The following is a 15,954-nucleotide window of genomic DNA, read 5'->3' as shown; positions in this document are numbered from 1 at the left end:
AGACAGCAGGGAATTGATCTGCAGTTATACTGTGTGTTACAAGACCTTGATTTGAGATAGAGCTGGATTGTCTAAAAATAATTAAAAAAATTTAATTTGCATAATAGAACGTCTTGAAAAACAAATTGTTCTTTGAAATCAACTGTTTGGTTTCTCTGATTCTTTCCCCATTGTGGCCTCAGATTCGTGTTCTTCACTTCAGGAGTGGAAGCTGATGTGGTCTCCACTTGTGTTTGCCATCTACTTCATTGTTTCATGTGTTTACCATCTACTTTTGGTTTTTTTGAGGGATTACGTAAGTTACCTTAGCCTTCCAGTTAATTCAGCCTATTGTCATTTTATTTAGGTTGTTATTTCATCATCATCATCACCATCACAAAAACTGTGGCTGCATCCAAATAGATTCATCTGTGTTTTACTCTTTTGTATTGTTCTAAAAAATTCTTTAAAAAAGCTCAGATATCTGACAAGAACTGAGGCTCGTGCTTGACCTAAAGTGTCAAAACACATACTTATCACGGTAACCTTTCACCCCATGGCCACGACCTTTCGATCCTTTCACTGAGCCCCGAGTTCCAATCAGATGCTGATCTGATCCCCGTTGGAGCCGCGTGCTCCGCAGCCCTGAGCACTTCCCAGCCTTGTAACCACAACAGCTTGTAGTCTGGCTTACACTACTAGTTCTTGTGTTTTTATTTTCCCTCACTAGTTTCACAACTGATCCTTTCATTCATGCATGAGGGTCAGAAACGGAGCAGTGATGTAGTACTGTATAGTGTAATCTGTGTGAGCAGTGTGTGTGATTTAAGAGGAGTGTGGAGGAGTGGAGAGCAAAAGCAACAACGGAATGAGTACGTATCTGTATTTCACTAGTGTGTGTATACTGTATGTGTAAGAGAGAGAAAGAGAGAGAGAGAGAGAGAGAGAGAGAGAGAGATAGAATGTTGTGTTATTGACTGCAGAGTCTGCAGGACATCCTGGAATCCAGCTAAGTTATCAAGTGAAAAACACTCCGACCCCAGCAGAGTCAGCACCAATACATGCACTAAAACCCCATGCTGTCCCCCCCAGCACACACACACACACACACACACACACACACACACACACACACAAATACAAATCCTGGTCACATGCAACCCCCTGACACATTTCCTTTAAGCGCACACATTCGGGACACCAGACTGTGGAAAAATTTGACCTTTGCAGAACGAAATTGCTGCTTAAGGAATGTTAAAGACCAACTCTGCCTAATTCCATACGTTTAAACTTAATATTAGTCTCTAATAACCATTATTAAAAGTTATTTTAAAAGCTTTCCGTCATGCAAGATATACTTCCAGTTTTATGTGACAAAAGTGTGATATGCTCACGCACTGCTCACCGTCATACAAGCAAGCAACATGTGGTTTATGGCACTTTTGGGAAGGGTTTAGCTCGTGGCCATAGCTTGGAAAGCCTGTTTTTAAGAAGCTAGTTAAACAACATTACACTAGCTAGTTTTACATTAATAGATAAAATAATACACTAATTACTGTGATAACTGGTTGTTTGATCAATTTTACATACTAGCTACCTTAGCTCACTTACACATGTACAGTACCATCAATCCGTGCCACAGTACTTTATTATTATTATTTTTTGTAATATATGCATTTAATGAAACATTGACCACATTTGCAATAGGATTGGTTCCAAAAATTATTCGTGGCAACGGTTTAGATTAGATTTGTCGCTTTATATCATAACTAGTTTAGCATAGATCTGACTGATGATAAGGATATACGCGGTGTTGTCAAAAAGACTAGTTGTGTAACGCGCCAACAGATGGCAGCAGGCACAGTCACAGGGAGCACCGACCTTCATGAGTCAGTGTGCCAAAAGACATCAACCTGTGTTCATCAGGAGCTGTGCGACCAGTGCTATTCTGACCACATGCGATACCACCATCATGGACAGCAAGTTAGAACAAAGAGTTACCGTGAAATTCTGCGTGAAACTGGGCAAATCTGCCACAGAGATGTTTAACATGATTCGGGACGTTTAGTCATTTGTTTCAAGAGCAGAAGAACATCACTGGAAGAGATCAGAGATCAAGAGAAAACCCCCGAAATAGCGAAATCATTCGGCAACTTGTGCGCGATGATCGTCGGTTAGTGATGGGTCGTTCATAAACGATTCGTTCTTTTTGAATAAATCTTTAACGCGATTCAGAAGAACGAGTAGTTTAGAAGAGTGATTCGTTCATTTTCTACTGGGCGCGCATGCGCCAAGCATCTCAAAACCTCCGTGGGTTATGTACAGGAAACAGAAATGAGTAGTAACCTTTGAGTATTTTGGTTCGAATCGATCGTTCTTTTGTCACGCGACTCCCATAGACGCTATGCAGTGCAATAGATAACAAAGAACGAGCGACTCGGACCAGAAGATATGAGAGGTGAGCTACTCATTCTGTTTATTATGATATGTCCTTAGCTGCATTGTAATATTTTCATTACTGGAACTAATCCAACCAAAATTTGTGTATGTAGACGTTTTGGGGGTCTGTTTATTGAAAATGTACCATTTTATTTTATTTCTGATAAAAAGAACAAAATGAACTAAATGACTCAAAAAAAGATTTGTTCATTTTGATAAACAAGATTCAAAGAACTGAGTCACTAAAATTCAAACGATTCAAACTTCCCATCGCTATCGTCGGTGGTCAACAAGCCACAACATTGCTGCCACTGTCGGTGGATCATCATATGGAGCAATCCAGGCGATCCTCATGTGTGATTCGAACATGCACCGTGTTGCTGCCAAAAAAGCGTCCGGATCTGTGGCGTGTGAAAAACTGGATGGATGGTCCATGATGTCACCCTTTTAACATCAACAACCAGGTTGTTGCTCAGCTCTGTTGTTTGTAGTCTCAGTAGGAGCTCATTTACATAGACACTGAAATGCCACATTTGGAGAAGGAGTAAAATAATGTTGTGGAAATATTAATTATCTGTGGAATATTTCAGCTGGAGCATTAACAAAAAAAACATTTGTGATCTGTGCTAACTTGTTAAAGCAACAGTAAAATATGCGACCTTTAATGCATTAAATTAAACAAACAGGCAACACCACGAGGAAGCTAATGCACTTTTCAAAGGTAACAGGTTTACCATATATGGTAATATACAGTACGTACGGTATAAATGGTCCGCGAGCCGAACCTATTTTTTCCTATTCACAGAAAATATGATGTCTGTACAGATTTTAAAGACTCGGCATAAATGTTGTCAATGAACTTACAAAGAGTCTTACAAAGAGTGTGTGCCCTGTGTGTAGACTAGTAATAGATGCTGCAGGGCTTAATCATAATAGTAATGGGGACCGCCCCCCAAATTCAATATCATAAAGCAGGCGCCGGTGTGTTTTTCGCAGTTCGCGGCTTCAAAATCAAAACGCGAACGTGTGTAATGACTGAGAAGACTACTGCGAAAAAGCATTCGAGCAAGTAAAAAAAAAATAAAATCAATAACAGCTGTTTGCTTCCAGTTTCCACGTTTGTGGTTTGGCAAATTAAAATGACCGCATGCTGAACGACCTCTTTAAATCTCAATCATCATAACATTATTGACCGCTCACTAACAGGCACAAACTGCTTAGAGTGGAACTAATCAGCTTGATTTTGCTATTTATGTAGTTACGTGGCCATTTCTGCCATGGTGATTCTAAAAAAAAAAGAAGAGAAGAAAAAAGAGCTTTTAATTTAATGGCACTAGGAGTGAAAAACTGAGCATAACCACAATGCAGACCCATATTACTTTCATATGAAAATCCGAGAGGCGTTCGTTGTTTGTACAGAATAGCACAACACAATAATGAAAGTAAAATCTCCCTTTATTTCTCTATATAATCCCCTGCTACACTAATGCACTTATCCCAGCATTTCACTAGCGCTTGGATACCAACAAGGCAGAACACTTAATATGCTGGAGTCATGTCTGAAACACTGGCCCCCCAGGAACTCCTTTAACAGCCCAAACATGTGGAACGAGGTCAGGACTGTACCGAGGATGTGGCGATAACTCCCAGATGAGTTCCTGTAATGTTTTATTGCAGCTACTACAGTATAAGAGCCTTATCACCGTACTTAACACCGTGCATGAACTCTTCTGTAAATGTCAATCGGTTTTACGCCTTCATTTACAAGAAATTTTATTATAAGTCCCGGTTTGAATTGTTATCATGGATTATATCACTATTGTTACTTTTATGGTTTAAACACTCGTAAATTTGTGATGTTAGCCTAGTGTACAATGTCACACTGACAAACACAAATTGAGAGCACTTAATGCACAAAGTAAAGCAAACTGTGGTATAAAACCTACAGGAGCAAGCATCACTAAATGGTGGACCACGGACGGTCTAGATCCGGACCCTGATGCCCGTAATCTAGCGCTTTTCATAAGAAGTAGTCGATTTTCAGTAACTTCTCAACAGAGCCAATCAATACAACAGTTTATCGTGTATAGACAGTATGTGCTGAAGAAACACAATCAAAAGCACGACACAGCATGGCTTACTCCTAGAAACGGAAACGCGACTATGAAAACATAACCTTCCAAGATGAATGGACAGATCAATAGATGTTTACTCTTCCTGCGGGAAGTTAAAAACCAGCTTATTCCATATGTTCCAAACCTGTGGCTTTAAAAAAAAGGAGTAACGTGAAGCATCACTATGAGATAAAACACGGGTCGTTTGAGCAAACATATCCGAAACGTTCCGAGGTAAGGGCGTGTAAAATACCCGAGTCCTTTTACATATAGTCCAAAAGATTGATTAAAAATTGTTGTTTGTATTCCATGCAAACGTAAGGAAATACACAACGCCATCAAACACAAGTTTAACGTAGTTACTAAAAAAATCGACTATTAATATTATTGAAATTCTATGGAAAATTTTAAATGCTTATTTTTTTTTTATTTACGATAACTGCATATATAGAGACCTGAATCCTAAAACAATCATGAAATTTTCCCCCTAATTTGGTCGCATCCAATTCCACCCATCACTAGGGGACTCCCACATTAAGGCTACTACCACAGTACCAGTCAGGGAGGGGTTGAAGACTATCACGTGTTTCCTCGGAACCACCTGACGCCTGCCAACCGTATCTTTTCTAACTGCCTGTTGGGGGTGGCGTAACACACTCGGAGGACAGCGCTATCCGCTCCTTCCGCTTGCGTGAGCTAACAGACGCCCCTGATTGGCTGTAGAGCTGATTGATGTAAGAGCGCTAGAGTGCCTCCCACCCTCCTTGCTGAGAGAGCTCGTCCAATCGGCTCTGTCTACGAGGAGGCTACAGCATCACCCGGGAATCGAACTAGCACTTTACCACTGTGCCACTAGGGGGCCCACAAAGACACTTTTATTTGACTGGACTTGATTTAATCTTAATTGATACCCCTTCATTAGACAATTTTACTTGTGTGCAAGCCAATGTGAGCACTTCACGTATTCAAACATTGAGCAGAGACACACGAGTGCCTCTCAATTTAAGATACTACACGCGATCAATGCTTAAACATAAAACTAGCAGCAACCAACATGAACAGAGCTAAATAAAATAATCCAGGTTAACCTGAATGCCTAATTCTAAGTACACTACTCATTTCAGGATCAGTGAGCACCAAAACGTGCTTGTCCTCAAAAAAACGAGGTTCATGCATCATAGATGGATAGACAAAGAAAGCAAATGAGGGAGAGAAAAAGAGAGACAGAACCAGAGCGAATGACGAGTGCGGGGACCTTAATCAATACTTTCACTCCATCAGACTGTCTCCTCCTCTTTTTCTACACGTCATATGACACCATGCAGCGAAGTAAGCACACCCACTGAGAGCCAGACAAAAAAGACTGATCGTGGAACGAGGAAGGTGAAGTTTCCCATTAGGGGTTCACATCTACTGGATACAAACCATAAGAATTCCTTTACCTTTGCTACAGGAGCGTATCTACAGTACGTATATAGCTATAAACTATAGCTCAGTTTGGACAGCATCACCCGGGTCTAAATTCTCATAGCCTCCCTCTGTTTATGGTCATCACTCCAATCATTTACATCTGATCTGACAAGAGTGCAGAACTGGCCTCCTGGCTACAAGGCGACCTCCGTAACAGACATTTTATGAGACATTTTGTCAGCTTCACATTCTCACCAGTGTCCACAAATGTAGACTAAAATATCCTGGAAAAAAATAATAAATCGATTGCGGAGAAAATGCCTTTTCCTGCTGGCCAAGGCAAACAAAGGAATGCATGAAAACCCCGCTGAGCGATCGTTATTGACACGTCTAAAAATAGCGCCTTCCTTTTTATTCTCGTTATTTATTTATTTCCCTGTGCGCTCTCTCTCTCTCTCTCTCTCTCATCTCAGCCTATACTCCATACACACACACATCCAAATTTTAGCATTCAGTTGCCTGGCAACGCCGGCCTCAAAGGCTACTCGCCCGAACACTGGGGCCGCCGTCTCGTTCTCTTTAAGGCATGGCGGAACACTGAGAGAGAGGAAGCAAAAAAAAAAGAAAAAATAAAGACGCAGGGGGAAGAGGAAAAAAAAAGAGTAAAATCGGATCAACCTCTTCCTCATGCTGTCTTTGCAGGCTGGATTCCATGGTGGCAGAGGGGCTAGTCTGAACACAGGCTAATTGCATAATCATCACAAGTGTTCGTGTCCACTAGGGAGCTGAAAGAGTCTCATTTCATATGTATAATACGGCTCTGCAGCTGAAAAACCTCATTTGAGTTTAGTGGGGGGCTTTTTTTGTCAGGCTGTAATTGACCTTCTGGACATGTAATAACACGGGAAGAGCTTCATTTGGAGTGTCACTTACACTGCGCTCAAGAGAGTGTGACTGGAGTGCTTTAATGAATTAATTTATTTATTCATTCATTCATTCGTTCATTTAACAAACTAGGGGTTTTGCCTGTCTCTTAATAAAAAAGCTCTGAGGCAGTGCTGATCTAAACCTGAACCCAGCACGGAAGAGCAGCTTGACTCATCTGGCAATCAGGAGTCTGTGACTAAAGCACTATAAGTACAAACTGTCCCAGTCACTCATGGCTGCATCTGGACTCGCTTCATGTCTGCCGCTGTGGGCAAAGTTGGATCCCCCACTGATCAATCACTGCCATTCAAGCTCTAATCAAACTCCACTGAAGCAACCCACATAACCCATTCCATAGACTATGAATGTAACTGAACACAAATACGTTGTTTAGATTGAACAGATGATGTGTTTATGACACCGGGGGCGTAGTCGAGCATCGCTTGCAGCCAGACAGAGAGAGACTGGTGAAGACAACAGGTAACACATAATGCTGTCCAACTGTGGCTCATTATGAAGTTTATTTTTTTGGTGTGTTTTTCTGTTGGCAGGAGAGAGAGCTGAGCCAAGCAGCACAGAGCGGTGACAGTGTGTGAACGCGTGCAAGTGTGTTTGCTCATAACCTTTACTGAAAAGTGAATTTACGTTAATGAGACTGAAAATGCATTTCAATATTTCTACTCGCAACCTGCCTCCCGTCTTTCAGTCCTTGAACCTGTGACATTGTGCAGAAACCTGGGAACTGTAATAGAGTATGTTGTAATGGAGTCCTCAGCCTTTGTTGATATTCACCTCACTGGTAACCGCCACAGCCAACACTGGGAGCTCCTCCAGATGTGAGCAGAGTAGCAGGATCACTTCCAAGGACGAGAACCAACTGGTACTGTGGAGTTCTAGCAGTCCAGGGGTGCACTAGCCAGGGAAATGACTGACATCACGCCAGCTAAGTTGGGGCAACACAAGGACCTCATGGCCTTTTTGGAGTCTGCATGCTGCCACCATTGTCAGGTGAGGTGCAGCTCACTCGCCCAGGAACTCTTTGGCAGCAGCAAGCTGGTGTACCCTGATGAAAGTGATCATGCAGCAGGTGGGCCGTACCTCTGAAGGACATGGGGAGCACTTATGCGCGATGATGCTTAACAAGCACCGTGTCCAAATCGCTCACATGCAGCAGCTCCATGATACATGCTGGGGGGTGGCTACTGGCAAAGTTCACCAGTTCTTCAACTAGCTACTGTCAAGGACAGTTAGTGGGTCAAGTGTCACCAACCAGTGTTACTGGCAGGACAGTTGAGCTGGGTGTGGACCACTAATAATGGATCGCTCCTTTTGGTCCACTAGCTGTCTAGTGCTGCCAAATGATGCGTTTCTGAATGTAGTCCTGGCTCCGCAAATGGCTAAATGACAAAACACTCCTCTAGCCAATTAGCACTAGGGGGAGGGATCCTGTTATTGTACACAGGAGAAGGAGAGGGGGATGGGAAGGGGGCAGATGATATTGTTATGAGCTTCAATCAATTTTTACTAATTGTAAAGACAAAAAATTGGCTAAGCAAGAGCCAAAGAGGAGAAGATCAGAAGAGCAAAAATGAAGATAACATTATTATATTTAGGCATTTTGGAGACACCCTTATCCAGAGCAACTTACATTTTTATCTCATTATACGACTGAGCAGTTGAGGGTTAAGGGTCTTGTTGCTCAAGGACCCAACAGGCACAACTCGGGGGTCATGGGATTCGAACCTGGGACCTTCCGAACTGTAGTCCAATGCCTTAAGCACTGAGCTACTCCTGAACTCTCGCTTTATTAGAAAAGTCCACCCATTCATCTAGAAACCTCTGTAGTCCAACTTTGGACCATGGAGGCCAATGGTGATCATTATATTTATGTGACCAAAGTAAATACCCAGAGGAAACCAACCAAACAAAGGGAGAACATGAATACTCCATGCATACAGACCCCGAGGCAGGAATCGAAACTGGACCATGGAGGTACAAGGCGACAGCACTAACCACTAAGCCGCCGTGCTGCTATTAGAAAAGTACGAGTGGAATTCCAACGGTGGAAAGACCTCTGTGAGCTAAAAGCCATGAAAATGGATTATAAGATTGCACTGTTCCTGCTGGCCAGTAATTTAAACATTTTCCTTCAGTTTTTCTTTTTTTTACATAAATAATAGTTACCTTCAGTTAGTTTAAAAAAAAATCATACCTAGTAAACATTCTGATGACACTGATTAGATTTATCACACTCGTTCATGTCAGAATCTGATTATGCCATAATGTCAGATTATCTTTTAAATTAAGCTGTGTCTTTAATGGGATGAATGCAGTCTAATATTGTTGAAATAATACAGTTTGTCGAGTTAAATTTCTATTTGTTTAAAGAAAAAACTCTCCTTTTTGGCAGCAGCTTGCTGTAGTTGCTAAGACTACCCCTGGGTTTGTGGCACAATAAGCTTATATCTGTAATCCCTCGTTTAAAAATGTCATTAATAAGGATTAATAAAGTATAGAAGCTATAAAAAGTAAATAAATCCTGCTTCAATACTGTATCCAAATACTGCTATGCATTAGATATTCTGCAATGTAGGCAACTTTGTAGAATCTTACCCAGGTCATGGCTTTTACAGATGTTCCCTAAATGACTTCATTATTACTGTATGAAGTCACCCTGATCAGCATTTGACTGGTTAGATTCAGCAGGTTCAGAGAATCTTGAATGTGCATCAATGGTCCAATAACAAACTTTGTACCACACGTGCACAGCGATGCTGCTGTATTTAGCCGTTCTTTCTTTTTAACCAAAATATCTCCATATTTTACTTTGGGCTGTGTCTCTCAGTGCTGCTACCATCTCTTTAATACTTGCCTCTAAACAAAACAAAAAGTGCCTCGCAATCTCTACTATTGCTCACGATTCAATTAAAAGCTTTCTGCAACTCAGATTACAAACTTCATCAGGTTTTTCTCCTGCTACTTTACACAAATGCCACTGCTTTCAGTCCTGTGATTAATGAGACAAATTTCTATTAGCCAGATCAAACTAACATCAAACAGTAAAAATATTGATTTTTAGTTTTAAATTCTACTACAGCATTACTTTTTTACTACCGGTATACCATATGACAATAGTGTGCACTGTAGAAAATTCTATTAGTTCCTAAATGTAATGCATACACCCAAATGCCTACACACTCACTCATTTTCTATACCGCTTTATCCTGTATTCAGGGTCGCAGGGGCCTGGAACCTATCCCAGGAGGCTTAGAGCACGAGGCAGGGTACACCCTAAACAGGGTGCTTATCCATCGCAGGGCACACACACATACACTTACTCACTACGAGCAATTTGGGAACGCCAATTAGCCTAATCTGTATGTCTTTGGACTGTGGGAGGAAACCGGAGTACCCGGAGGAACCCACCAAGCACGGGGAGAACATGTAAACTCCATGCACACAGAGACGGGAATCGAGCCTGGCCGGGAATCAAACCCGGACCCTGGAGGTGCAAGCCAACAGTGCCAACCACAATTTGGCAATTAATTCCAATGTCTTTTAAAAAAATCTTTTCCACATTCAGATTACAACAATTTGCGACACTTGTGTTCAGTTTGTTCCAAGCTCCTGTGATGTTTCAGGTTTTACCGTGGCCTATCTTGACAACATCTATGGTAATGCACACGTGTTCATTGCAAACCCAAAAAAGCGTGCAACTGGGCTGGTTGTATATAATATCTGGGTTTCCCCTCAGGACACAGACAGGTGCATCCCCAAAATGATAAGAGTGTAGCCATTGTGGCCTGCCAAAAGACATAAACACCAAAAATATGGTGAGATAGTTCTTGGCTGCCCGGCTATTATAGATGTTACAAATTTTTGTGACACTGACTGACCTCACTAAGAAGGGGGCAAAGATAGACTGAGCCATGCAAACAGGCTTTCAACCAGGGAAAAGCTAGTTTTGTTTGGGGGCCTGTTGTTGCATTTACTGGATTTCTTGCTCCCTTTTCTCTTGCAAACCGACCCATGAGATGGAAAGCTGTGGTCCGTTTTGTCCAGGGTGGTAAAGGGAGAGGAGTATCTGATGTTGTACATTGGATGCAAACTGTCTGTGAGAAAGATCAAGTATAGCACCATTGAGGAGGACTGTCTAGCCATCAAGTGGGCCATCCTCAATCTTATGTACCATCTCTTGGGGAATCCTTTCACCCTCTGTCCTGTCAAACCTCCCCAATGGCCTCACCCCATCAAGGATGCAGACACCTTGATCATCTGGCATTTCAGCCGATCAAGATTGAGGTGGTCCACAGGTTGGGTGTACAGATGGCTTGGATAGACTCCTGTTCCTTTCTTGGGGCAGACTGGATGGCTCCCCAGCTGGGGTCTGGTGTTGAAAATTTGTGGCAATCGAAGCATGGTCTGGCTGAAGGCTGGTGAAGCCAACAACAAGTAACATTTATTTCCACCTGTGGCTCATTATGAATTTAATTTACTGGTGTATTTTTCACATTTGCAGGATAGAAAGAGCCAAGCCTGTGTGTGTGTGTGTGTGTATTTGCTTTTATTTATGGCATGCTGGCAATGCTGGCATTTCTACCTCTGGAGGGATTTTTCTGTCCCCAATTCAGTCGGCTGCCAGCCAGCTCTCTCCTATCATAAGACAGCTACTAACCAGGGAATGTGAGGACTAACATGTGCTTCCTCTAAGACACGTGAGGCCAGCTAAACCCATGTGTTTTGAATGCTGCTTGTGTTGCATCACAGGGCAGCATAACACACTCAGAGGAAAGCGCTACTTGTTCACATCTTCATACATAAGCTCACACATGCCCATGATTGAGAAGTGTTGCTATGACAGTGGAGGAAGAGAGTATGGCCTTTCTACCAACAGGGTGAACCTGTTTCTGTTGCACCATCAGATAGGGTTCATATTTCATAATTCATATTAAAAACAAACAAACAAATAAACCAAAAATAAAATGTGGTTTGGGATACACCCACATTTAAATCTGAGCACACATACAGACAGTGTCACAGCACCTTGGATAAGACCATTGTCATTTGCACCTCTATTCCCTTCAGTATTACATCTTGGTATTTAAATTATCTGCTTTGTTTATTCCCTTGATTGTGTGAAATTGTCAAAAACCAAATAGTCTCGTTTAGGTTATGAATCCTTCTGCAATCACCTTGCAGGTGTTTCGTTAAGGCGGAAGCATAAAAAGGAAGCATATATGGAAATGGAAATGTCTTGATTAATAACAATGATTAGGGTTTGCCTACGATTTCACCAGGTTTCACACAAGGATTGTTCCTATGTTTAGTAATGCAAGCTGTGAACATCAAGTAGGTCTCCTACGAGCACTTAATAAACACACTAATATTTCATTTGATCACATTTAGCTTTGATTATCGCACACAATATGGTGACCAGGTCAAGAGTGACAATGATTCCTCACACTCCCTGAGCCTCTCTTTCACAATTTGAGTCCTGGAGTATGAATGCTTATTTAAATTAGTCTGGGTTCTAGCAAAACATAAGACGCTATTTAGTGATGCAAAGATGAGAATAACTGTAAGAGATTCCTGGGAAATTAAAATTGAAATAGAACAAATCTCACTATTAGATACCACCATCGATAATACATACTTTCACTATTTTATATTTTTTTATTTTAATTACATTTTTAAAACTTTTTTTCAAGGGAAAAAAAAAAAAAATATATATATATATATATATTGCTACAATTACTTAGTTGTTGATAAAACATTTTCTGGATGGCTAGTGCCAAAACTCACACACAAAACCAGTCACGTTTGTCTGTTGCGAATAAGTCCAATTTCCAATTTCCAATTTTTGTATTAATCTCGGGATGGAATACCTGGCAACAAAGGTTTAATGACATGGATTCGTAGTGTTTCAAATGTAACATATTGTCCCTGATATTTTTTGATCCTTTACAAAGACATACAGCAGCATACCGATAAGTATTTGTAATGGTCTTTGTACGGGATCAGAATATCCCAAAGAACATTTTCCTGTTTTAATATTTGTTGTTTTTATATTTGTTAATACGTATCATACTGTGCTACAGAAAAGATCAAGCATTATAAATATAAAGTGAATTAAAGCAATAGATAAATTATCTATCTATTATTTTATTATTAATAAAAGTAAATGTTTATTAAGTCCTGACTGAAATCCTGCAGTTTTCAAGTGTGACTGGACAAAAGAAGAAATTGGGCTAGTTTTTATTCTATTTGGGCTGGTTTTAGAGTTACATTGGGCTGGATTTTTATTGGACCTGGCAACCCCAGAACAGTTAGCTATTAATTAGAAAGCTTGAAATGTCAAACATTGGTTAAGGATACATCCACATCATTTTATGAAGAGTTCATTCCATAGCATCATCTCATTTTCAACAGAAGCACTGATAGCGCTAATGCTAATGCTATAACAAATTAAAATAATATAATTATTCCCTTCTTCATCCATTTTCACATACTGTTTTTCTTTTGAATGATTTAGGAAGTCCACTGCGACATACTGCATGTGAAAATAATCAGCAGAAGAGAAGCAGAACACTGATTGCTAGGCTACTCTTCCGTCTGTGTGACAGAGCGTCAGGTAATCTGGTAGGTCATCAGGTAATCATTCTGCAACCATTCTATCTTTGGCTCTAAAATTTACCTTAAACGTAGCTACTAACAAAAATACAGAATAGCCTAATGTCGGTAAATGATACTTCCACTATCCACTGTTGTGACTGACATCAAAGGGCCTAACGTTATTTTTAAAAATGAATCCGCCATAAGATGTAATTCCAGACTTTAATAGTATCAAACAAATTTTATGAAATTGGACCACTAAAATTATTTTATTCCTGGCTCCTGAAGGTCCTTAATTTTGTCCTCAAGAAATTACATGAAAGAGTTTTCTGGGATGAAAAAAAATCCAAGAGAAGCCCTTTAAAAATTTTTCCAGCTAATAAATAATATTTGAGTTTTATTCTCTAGTGCAATATTTTGATTGCAGAGAAATCTTTATAATTTAGGGCACGGGCAGTCATATAAGCATTTCATTGCATGTCGCAATGTGTATGGTTACATGTAACACTTAACAATAACACTGAATCATAGGCTATTAGAGAATTATATAAAGCCAAAAGTTCATGCTTTAAAACTACATGCTTAGAAAAAACAATTAAGGTTCTTTGGGTATCTTACTGGGGATAGCCTTCAAAAATAAATCCAATTATGCACTTTAAAACTTGTCTTAAGTATAACTTTTCTGGGAGCCGAAAAAGAGTGTAAAGTACCCATGAGATGATTTAAAAGCCATTGGATTCGGTGCTTGATGTACAGTTTCAAAACAGCAAGTCAGGTACTGTAGACCTCAAACTCTTACCGCAGTTTAGTCAGTGTTGTAACTTAATGAAGTACAAATAATCCGTTAATGGACTTTACACATTATTAACATTTCTGGAAACATTGACTTTTGCTCCACTATATTTGCTTAATAAATTAAGTACTTTGATATGTTTACCCTAAGCATCTTTCTCGTTTCTTGTTACTGCACCAGTTCAAGTTGGTGACATAAATAGATAGATAGATAGATAGATAGATAGATAGATAGATAGATAGATAGATAGATAGATAGAAAGAAACATTCTTTCTACAATGTAAATTTTAATTTCTTGAAAGATAAGTTGTTATGCAATAGGAGGCTAAATATGTAAAAGCTGTGCCCTTGAATTCTTTATGCAGCTAGATTAACCATGTTTTAATAAAGACCAGCTGCCTTAACCCACAGTCCTCCAGATGAGACGCCTGTTATGCCTATCCGAAAACTACTTTTGATAAAGTGAATATCAGACACGTTATGATTTTGACTCAAGCGAAAATCTAAAAGGTGACTTTAACTTCTCCTACTTCCTCGTAAAATACTTGTACTTTGTCATGTTCCTTTTCCCACAGGAGAGGTTTACAACCATCATGTATTGGACTGGTAGTGAGCTGTGGGTCATTTGTCACTGGTTTGTTACAGCAGATTTTTCCCTCTCCCTCTCCTGCCGTGAGCCTCATGAGGCAACCAGGGCATCGGGCTTCCCACGGGGGGAAAAGTCTGCTGTCTAACAAGAGGAAGTGAAATAAAAGTATTGAGAAATTAGCTTTCTGCACAACTCTCTCTCTCTCTCTCTCGCTTTCTCACTGTTATGTACACAAACACAGAGCCTTGAAATAAACCTCCAAATGTTGTCTCCTCACCATGCTATAGAAACACATTTGCTGTATATTAACCTCACATCACGACTAGCGCAGCCGGTCATGTTTTTGGCGTGAGATCAAATATGTTCAAGCTGAGCTCAAAGTTTTGTACGGAAACTAAGCACACACATTTTTCAACACAAGAGGGTTACTCTGGAAGGGAAATTCAAGAAATTCACGAATCTTCTGCTGCTACTGGGGATCAGTTGCTACCTACAGTACAGGTTGTTTTAAAGCATTTGATTAGATTCAGATTGAATGAGTACAATATGAATCGTCAAGTTGTTTAAAGTAGGAATGCTAATGAGACAATATATATATATATATATATTTTTTTATATTATACACCAGATTATTTCAGCCCACAATCCCAACAGACGAGTATAAAAACTCTACAACACCTTTTTTGATTTTATGGGCACTTAGCAATTACCGAGAGCCTCTAAAGAGCTTATCGAGTGGATTATAGCTGCCATGTGCTCCATTAAGAAACCCTTACGATTTTGAACAACTATTACAGCATCCATTCTTTCTAAAATTATATCCAGTGTATACACCATATATGTACAGTATGTATATGTGGTTTGTGCGCGTATCATGACGGCATTACTGATTGCTCGTATTTCGTTCTTATTCACGGAAACCTCTTCTGTTTACTCTCATCCATCATTCTGTTTACTCTCTGTTTTCTCTCTCTCATCTCCGTCACTACAGATTTTTGGCAAGCTCTTCCAGCCACTTCAGAACATTTTCTCTTCTGGAGAAGCCAGCTTTACCCTTTGCTGGTTCTAAGTTTGGAGAAACACACAACTAC

At 40.2% G+C, this 15,954-nt stretch overlaps 1 protein-coding gene across 1 annotated transcript in view; it reads right to left on the bottom strand.

Annotated features, from left to right (window-relative positions):
• The window catches only part of LOC128512142 (sodium/potassium/calcium exchanger 3), a 47,953-nt gene that overhangs the window by 19,386 nt on the left and 12,613 nt on the right, over nucleotides 1-15,954 (bottom strand). The window lies entirely within an intron of this gene.

The sequence above is a fragment of the Clarias gariepinus genome, chromosome 24, assembly GCF_024256425.1.
Source record: "Clarias gariepinus isolate MV-2021 ecotype Netherlands chromosome 24, CGAR_prim_01v2, whole genome shotgun sequence".
In the NCBI taxonomy this organism is placed as follows: Eukaryota; Metazoa; Chordata; class Actinopteri; order Siluriformes; family Clariidae; genus Clarias; species Clarias gariepinus.
This window is presented reverse-complemented; position numbering and strand designations above follow the sequence as displayed.